Here is a 9,233-nt window from a genome sequence, read left to right as displayed (position 1 = left end):
TACAAAGAAAAATGATGCAGGGACAAGTGGCTTTCCATATAACTAAAAAAATAAACTTGGATCCTACCTTATAGCAATAAAAAAGTGAATCTGTGGAAAGATAACTGAAGCCAAAATTGTCAAAACCAAGTAGCAGCTATTCGGCCTAACCCTACTAGCCAAAGTGAGTACAGCTCCAGTCCCGTAGGCTTCAATTTATATTCCCAGCTTCCTATAAAGTGTTCAGGCCAACACTTCCGCCACAGTTTTTGAGGTGTCAAGTGATTACTGATCAAAATTTAGCACTGAGAAGCCTCATTCACTAGACAAAGAAAAAGGAGAACCAATTTTCAGGTCTTACAATCTTCTTATTCAACATAAGCATTTAACAAAAATTAGCAAAAAAAAAAAATCCAAAATTCCTGCCCAGATTGATGTCCACAAAATTTCATTAAAACCTGGATATTCTCTTTCTGTAGTTATTTCCCAGGTGTTATCTCAAGTTTAGAGGTCAGAAGAACAAGCTTATCATTTTGGGTAGTCATCATGTAAATAAACTCCTACAAAATTTATTGGCTCAAATGTTTCAATTTAGGGAATACAATGTTTAGTGTCTTGAGTGCAGTGTCAGTTTTTAAGACGATAAACTGACTTCCAGCAATACCTTTAAAAGTTTATATTTTTCCTGTTTGTAAAGTAATGTATGTTCAAAGCAAAGAACCTGGCAAACAGAAAAGCAAAAGATACAAACTACCTTACAAATTTGCATCTCAATTAAACACCAATGGGTTAAATGCCCTTCCAATCATTCAGAATAGTAAATTTGTTTTGTGTGTGGTTTTTTTTTTTTTTTTTTTTTTTTTTGAGATGAAGTCTCACTCTGTCGCCCAGGCTGGAGTGCAGTGGCCTGATCTCAGCTCACTGCAGGCTCCGCCTCCTGGGTTCACGCCATTCTCCTGCCTCAGCCTCCTGAGTAGCTAGGACTACAGGCACCCACCACCACGCCTGTTTCATTTTTTGTTATTTTTAGTAGAGACTGGGTTTCACTGTGTTAGCCAGGATGGTCTCAATCTGACCTCGTGATCCACCCACCTCAGCCTCCCAAACCGCTGGGATTACAGGCGTGAGCCACCATGCCTGGCCAGATACATGTTATGTTTTAAACCAAGTTTGTAACATCTATTTAAACTCAAGTACTTAATGCCTTAAATGTCCTCATGGGAAGAAGGTAAGGAGACAGGTGTGACTGTAAAGTGGCAGGACAGCTGATCATGCTGTATTTTGATTTTTAAGAGGTAATACGCTCAACAGACATTTCTAACCCCTCTTCCCACCTCAGCCATGTCTCAGTGTCATGTCTTAGGCAACATCACGGCATCTTAGTGTTAATGTCAAAACAGCCCTAATATCCACACAAAGGTGTGACAAAATGCCACACATAGTGCTTTACACTTAATACATATGTAACAGTTACAAACAAAGGTGGCTCCCTGGCTCATGATTCTGACCCTTAACCTCTCCTCTCCTCCTTGAAGGGTTTCTTCTGGTAACAGATCCAGTTGCCTGGCCACAGTATAGTTAAATGACCTAGCCAGGCTAACCACAGGACCTGACTCCTTCTTGGCCTCTTGAGTCACAGACCTGGAAGGCTGTGCTCTAGGACTGCACTCAGTCACACTGCCCCCGACATGCAGAAGGCCACTTGCAGCTAAAAAGAACGAGGCCAAGCAGAGACATAAAGGTGAGAGGCAGAGCGCCCTGACAGTGACCAAGTCCCTGACTCTTCCTTGGCTTCGGTGACCCACCAAGGAATCCTCCTATTAGTCCCTTTTCTGCTTAAGAAAATCTGAATTGGGTTCCTGATACAACCAGAATGCTTGGGGAACCAGGGAAGAGGGGGCTACAGGTAAAAAGCAGCTTCTAGTCTGCTGATGAGCTTCCCCTCTGTGGGTCATAATTATATATTATGAGACAGACTATACTATTTGAAAAGATACTTTTTAATGCCCCAGATCACAAAAACTTATAAAATATCAAAAAAGTACATATAAAATGTGTCACAGAAATAAATGATCACAATACAACATACATCACCACCACCTAGGTTAACAATAAGAACATGACTTTTAAAATTCCCTTTCAAATCCCACCTTTCCCCAACTCTTCAAAGGCAATCCCTATTCTTAACTTACGGTCCTTCCTTGTCCTGATAATTTAACCTCACGAGTATCTTTAACAATCCTTTGTTTATACTTCACTGTTTCTGAACTGCTTATAGGTGGAAAAACCTGACTTGCTTTTTTCTAACACTGTTTCTGAGATTCATCCATATGCTCGGATCCATTCATGCATCCAATTCCATTTCACTACTGAATAGTATTCCACTGGCATAGCAAACCATATTTCTCCACTCTACTCTTAACGGACATTTGGGTTCTTTCTAGGTTTCCACTATTACAAGCAATACTGCTATGACCATTCCTGAACATGTTTACTAGTACACATGTGCAAGACTATTTATTTAGAGAAGAGGTCAGTAAATATTTTCTGCAAAGGGCCAGATGATAAAGATTTTAGGCTTTTTGAGCCATGCAATGTCTGTTGCAATCACTTAACTCTAGTGTTGTACCATGAAAGCATCTGTAAGAGGTATGTAAATGAGTGACAATATTCCAAGCTTATTTTTGGACACCAAAACTTGAATTTCATATAATTTTCACATTATAAATTACAAAATATTATTTTTTTCCAACCACTTAAAAATGTTAAAAACCATTCTAAACTCATGAGTCATCACACCGACCCCTGATCTAAAGTATATATGTATGGTTGTTAGGTCACACAGTATGCATATTTTCAGTATGATCAGATATCACTAATTTGTTTTCCCAGGGTGGCTGAAACCACCGACCAGATGTGAACTGTTATATCACTGGATGTGGTGGATGTGTTATATCGTTGACAACACTTACTGTCAGACATTTTTATTTTTGACAATCTGATGTAATTGGTATCTTAATATAGTTTTAATTTGCATTTCCCCACCATCCCTGACATTACTGATCATTCCATTTCCTCTTCTCTAATGTGCCTACTGAAGTTTGGTCCACTACTCTACTAGATGAGTTGTTTTGTGTTTTTCTTGTTAGCTTGTGAAGATCCTAATGTAGCCTTGTGTGAGTTAAATGTACTGCAATATCTTTTCCCACGGTTTTGGAGACAGGGTCTCCCTCTATTGCCCAGGTTGGAGTGCAGTGGCACAATCATGGCTCACTGAAGCCTCAACCTCCTTGGCTCAATGAATCCTTCCTACTTCAGCCTCCCGAGCTAGGACTACAGGCACACGCCATCATGCCCTCCTAATTTTTGTATTTTTTCTTTTGTAGAGAGAGGGTTTCCCCATATTGGCCAGGCTGTTCTCATACTCCTGGGCTCAAGCAATCCTCCCGCTTCAGCCTCCCGAAGTGCTGGGATTATAGGTATGAGCCACTGTCCCCAGCCCTTTTCCCAATGTTAATAAAAAAGAAGTATCTTTGTTTGGGTATGGCGGCTAATGCCTCTATAGTCTCAATGCTTTGGGAAGCCAAGTTGGGAGGATTGCTTGAGGCCAGAAGTTCAAGACCAACATAGGCAACATAGCAAGACCCCCATCTGTAAAAACAAAAAAAGGAGCATCTTTTATGGTTCATATTTTCTGTGTTTTAAGAAAATCTTCTCTATCTAGAAATCATTACAAACAATGTTTTAATATCTAAAAATGTTAAAGGTTTGCTTTTTCCATGTAAGCACGGATTCAATGTCATTCCCTCCTATGGGGATAACCAGTTGTCAAGAACTATTTATGAAAAGCTCTCTTTAAAGGAGTGCAATACCAACTTTTTCACAAGCCAAGTTTCTGGGTTTCCATATTCTCTTCTATTGATCTACCTCTCCCTATACCATAATGTCATCTTAACTTTTATAGTTTTATACTAATTCTTCATATATGGTAAAAATAAGTCTTCTCACCTATCACAACATTTTCAGGAGTGCCTTGGCTACTCCTGACCTGTTAAGTCTTCCTCAAAAATTTTAGAATCAACTTTTCAACCCAAAAAGAAAAGTTGTCAAGATTCTGACTAGATTGAAATAAAAATATAAATAACTGGAGAGCTCTGCTATCTTTCTAATAGCATCGTCAAATTTATAAAAATATTCTCTCTCTCCATTTATTTAGACCTTTCTTAACATCTTCCAATAAAATTTTATAATTTTCTTTTAAAGGTTTAACACAAGTTTTGTTACAAAATACTTGTTAGATACTTTATACTTTTTCCTACCTGAAATGGTATCACTTTATTGCTGATTTATAGAAATGCACCTCTACTTTTATTTATTGATTTTAAACTCGGCTACCTTGTGAAGATTTCCAGTATTAACATCATATTGAACAAGCAAGGTGACAACAGGCATCCTTGTTTTATTCCTGATCTTAAAGGGTAGGTTTTAATAAGGAAAAAAAAAAAAAAAATGCAGTAGCTATGATTGATCATTTAATTACTTAAAATAATAATCCAAATACTGCAAAAGAAATCTAGTAGTTAAGGCCAGGAACGGAGGCTCACGCCTGTAATCCTAGCACATTGGGAGGCCGAGGTGGGCGGATCACCTGAAGTCATGAGTTTGAGACCAGTCTGGCCAACATGGTGAAACCCTGTCTCTACTTAAACACAAAACTTAGCCAGGCGTGGTGGCAGGCGCCTATAATCCCAGTTACTTGGGAGACTGAGGCAGCAGAATTGCTTGAACCCAGAAGGTGGAGGTTGCAGTGAGCCGAGATCACGCCATAGAACTACACCCTGGGAGACGAGGGCAAGATTTTGTCTGACCAAAAAAAAAAAAAAAGAAAGAAATCTAGTAGTTAGAAGTATTTAAATATTTATGGTGGAACAATTCTACAAATCAAACAAGCATAAAGATCACAAAAAGTAAGTTAATGTTGATGGGAAAAAGAGCCGAACTCAAGAGAAGTCTAAGAGAAGTTTAAAATAAAATTCCAAAAATGTTTCTCAAAATGATATCATTACTAAAAATAAATGCATAGCACCTAACTTTTATGTCTACTATATTGTTGTTCCTTAAAAAAACAAAGTTTCACTACAGGCATACCTCGGGTATATTGCAGGTTTGGTTCCTGACTACCAAAATAAAGCAAATATTCAGTAAAATGAGTTATAAATATTTTGGATTCCCAGTACAAATAAAAGTTATGTTGATACTATATAGTAGTGTAAGTACACAACAGCACTGTCTTTAAAAGTAATGTATATACCTTAATTTAAAAATTTTACTGCTAAAAAATACTACCAATCATCTTTGCCTTCAGTGAATCGTAACTTTTTTGCTGGTGGAGGGTCTTGCCTTAGTGTTGATGGCTGCTGACTGTTCAGGGTGGTTGCTGCTGGAGTGGCTGTCACAATTTCTTAAAATAAGATACAAATGAACTTTGCCACATCAACTCTCCCTTTCATGAAAGATTTCTCTATAGCATGCAATGCTGTTTGATGGCATCTTACCCAGAGTAGAACGTTTTTCGAAATTGAAGTCAATTCTCTCAAACCCCTTGCCATTGCTTTATCTAGTTAGGTTTATGGAGTATTCTAAATCCTTTGTTGTCATTTCAACTATGTTCATAGCATCTTCACAAGGAGTAGATTCTGTCTCAAGAAACTACTTTCTTTCCCCATCTGTAAGTAACTACTCATCCATTCAAGTTTCATCTTAAGATTGCAGCAATTCAGCCACATCTTCAGGCTCCACTTCTGATTCTAGTTCTCTTGCTATTGCCACCACATCTGCAGTTGAACTAGACTTCTTTCAAACTCCTATCAATGTTTTGACCTCCTACCATGAACCAGAAATGTTCTTAATGGCATTTAGAACAGTGAAACTCTTTTCTGTTACTTTGCTCAGATCCACCAGAGGAATCACTGTCTGTGGTAGCTATGTGTTGATCAATGTGGTGGGAAAAATTGTAGAAAGATGCAAACCTTCTTGGAAGGCCGGGAGATTTTATAAAAGCTTCGGAAAAGGATTTGACTGAAGGCAGCCAGATTCTCTTACCCTGTGCCTGAAAGCTTAGGTTAGATAACAAGAAGATGTAAAGAAACTGATCTAGATAAGTTAGTTTACTTAGGCCTTGGAACCTTGCCTTTAATCATCTGAGTGCAGGACTGCTCTGGGGGGGATGACACCATGTTAATTACCCACAAGTGTGTTGACTCAAGGCCTTTGTCAATAAATCTGTACTAAATAAATTCCTGCAGCACCAGTTTATCAGGGCCACGGCTGCTACAACTCCTTACAACACCCTCCTTGGGATACATGAGCAGCCCCGGTCCACCAGCCTGCTCTTTCACTAGATACCTGTGTCTAAGTGTGTCGCTCAGTAAGGGTCTGAGGGTCAGACCCAGCAGCTATGGCCTTATGAAATGTATTGGCCTTATGAAATGTATTTCTTAAATAAGACTTGACAGTCAGAATTACTCTTTGATTCATGGGCTGCAGGATAAATGTTGTATTTGCAGGCATGAAAACATTAATCTCATCGTACATTTCCATCACAGCTCTTAGGTAACTAGGTGCATTCTCAATGAAAAGTAATATTTTGAAAGGAATCTTTTTTATTAAGCAGCAAGTCTCAACAGTGGAATTAAATTATTTAATAAACCATGTTGTAAACAGATGTGCTGTCACCCAGCCTTTGTTGTTCCATATATAGAGCAGAGGCAGAATAGATTTAGTGCAATTCTTAAGGGCCCCAGAATTTTCAAAATGGTAACTGAACACTGGCTTCAACTTAAAGTTACTAGTTGCACTATCACCTACTAACAAAGTCAGTCTATTCTTTGACGCTTTAAAGTCAGGCACTCACTTCTCCTCTCTACCTATGAAAGTCTTAGATGGCATCTTCTTCCAATAGAAGGCTGTTTTGTCTGCACTGAAAATCTGTTGCTTAGTGTAGCCACTTTCACCAACGGTCTTAGTTAGATCTTCTGGATAACTTGCTGCAGCTTCTACATCAGCACTCATTTTTACGTTGTGGAGATGGCTTCTTTCCTTAAACCTCCTGAACCAATCTCTGCTAGCTTCAAATTTTTCTTCTGCAGCTTCCTCACCTCTCTCAGCCTTCACAGAATTGAAGAGTTAAGGCCTTGTTCTTGATTAGGCTTGGCTTTAAGGGAACATTGTGGTTGGTTTGATCTATGCAGACTACTAAAACTGTCTTATCAGCAATAAAGCTGTTCTGCTTTCTTATCATTTGTGTGTTCACTGGAGTAGCTTCCTTCAAGAACTCTTCCTTGCCATTCAGAACTTTTCAAATTATATGGCACAAGAAGCCCAGCTTTTGGCCTATCTCTGCTTTCGATATGCCTTCCTCACTAAGTGTAATCTTTTCTAGCTTTTGATTTAAGTGAGAGACACATAACTCTTCCTTTCACTTGAATGCTTAGAGGCCACTGTAGGGTTATTAATTTGCATCCTTTCAATACTGTTGCTTAGCAGAGTGTGGTGGTATATGTGTTGTATCTTAGGGAACAGGGAGATCCGAGGAGAGGGAGAGAGACAGGCAAACGGCTGGTTGGTGGAGCAGTCAAAAAAGACACATTTATTGATTAAACTTGCCATCTTGTATGGGCACAAGTTTGTGGCATCTCAAAACGATTACAATAATAACAACAAAGATCACTAATCAAAAATCACCACAAAAGATATAATAATGAAAACCTCTGAAATACTCTAAAAATTACCAAAATGTGACATAAAGACACAAAGTGAGCTGATGCTGTTGGAAAAATGGTGCCTACGGACTTTTTCTGTGTAGGGTTGCCACAAACTTTCCATTTGTTGGGAAAAAAAAAACAAAACAAAGTAGTATCTGTGAAGTACAATAAAACAAAGCACAATAACATGGACATGCCTGTATTTTTGAGTCACAACTCATTTCATGCTCTCCAGATATTTATTAAGTCTCAGCAAATGATGTTCTTGATACTGCATCAGGTATCACAGGTGGTACAAGCATGAAGGTAATGACCCACATCTAATCACACTGTTAAAACACCAATCTAAGAGACATGTCATTCACATTACAAAAGAGAAATATCAACTAAGGAAACCTGACAGGAAAAGAAACATCAAGATACGGAAGTTTCTGAAAAGGTTTTACCAGAAAGCAGCATATGATACAAGGTTTTGTTTGTTTAAAGTAAGTTTTTTCTACAGTTGTTTTGTTTCTGTCTCTCTTTGACCTAAAACCCTCTAATGGGCTTTCCCTGTCCTTAAGACATTCTTTCCCTCTGGTCCATTTTGTTCTAAACAACAGTTATTGCAGGACCAATAACTGAGACAGTTCTCACTAAAGAGATTCCAGAGTCAAGTAAGACGAGGATATAGTTTATACTCTATTTGTCCTGGTAGATTCACATTGCATATTGTCCTACTAAAGGGTCTGTAAAGTTTTGCAATAAGGAAAAGTAAGGGAATCTATTTAACTATGTTAACTCACAATGTCCCATTTTTAAGCATGGGATTGTCCCCATCCACTTTGTTGTTTTTGTATAACAGAAAGCAGGTTTCAATTAGCAATAAACAAAGCAGCAAAGATTGACTCCATATCCTAGAATCAGACATTCTTTTTAAAAAAAAAAAAAAAACATGGCTGATGTGCTTTCTGCAAAACTGGTATTTCTGCAAATCTACAAATTCTGTAAAAAAGGATCCCATTGTGTTGTAAAGCCAATCACAAGGAAGACCTTCACAAAGTGAAGGTTAATTTTGAAATAACTGTCTTTAAGTTAATATTTTTGTATTACTCTTCAACATAACACATATCATTATATAATACAAATAGTTGTGGACAAAAATAGGAAATCCAAAAGTCACCCTAAAAGAAAAGAACCTACAAATCCCTAATTTTAAAAAATCTACAAACTTCTCAGAGAAATAAAATTGGTCAGCTATTTTACTACCAATTATTGTTTATACATTTAGAATATCATATTATAAAGACTATATCTAGCATTAAATATTGCATTCAACAAATGCAACAGTATTTCAACTATGTGAATAGAGTTAACACAGGAGGTCCATTTTACTTAGGTCGTGCTAATCTCTAGCAGATTCCTGGAGTCACAGCAATGACCCTAGCCAAACTCTGAGAACTATGTTCCTGGATTGTTCACAGTCACTTGTTAATGATCTTTTTGTGTGTG

Source organism: Rhinopithecus roxellana, chromosome 21 (assembly GCF_007565055.1).
Source record: "Rhinopithecus roxellana isolate Shanxi Qingling chromosome 21, ASM756505v1, whole genome shotgun sequence".
In the NCBI taxonomy this organism is placed as follows: domain Eukaryota; kingdom Metazoa; phylum Chordata; class Mammalia; order Primates; family Cercopithecidae; genus Rhinopithecus; species Rhinopithecus roxellana.
This window is presented reverse-complemented; position numbering follows the sequence as displayed.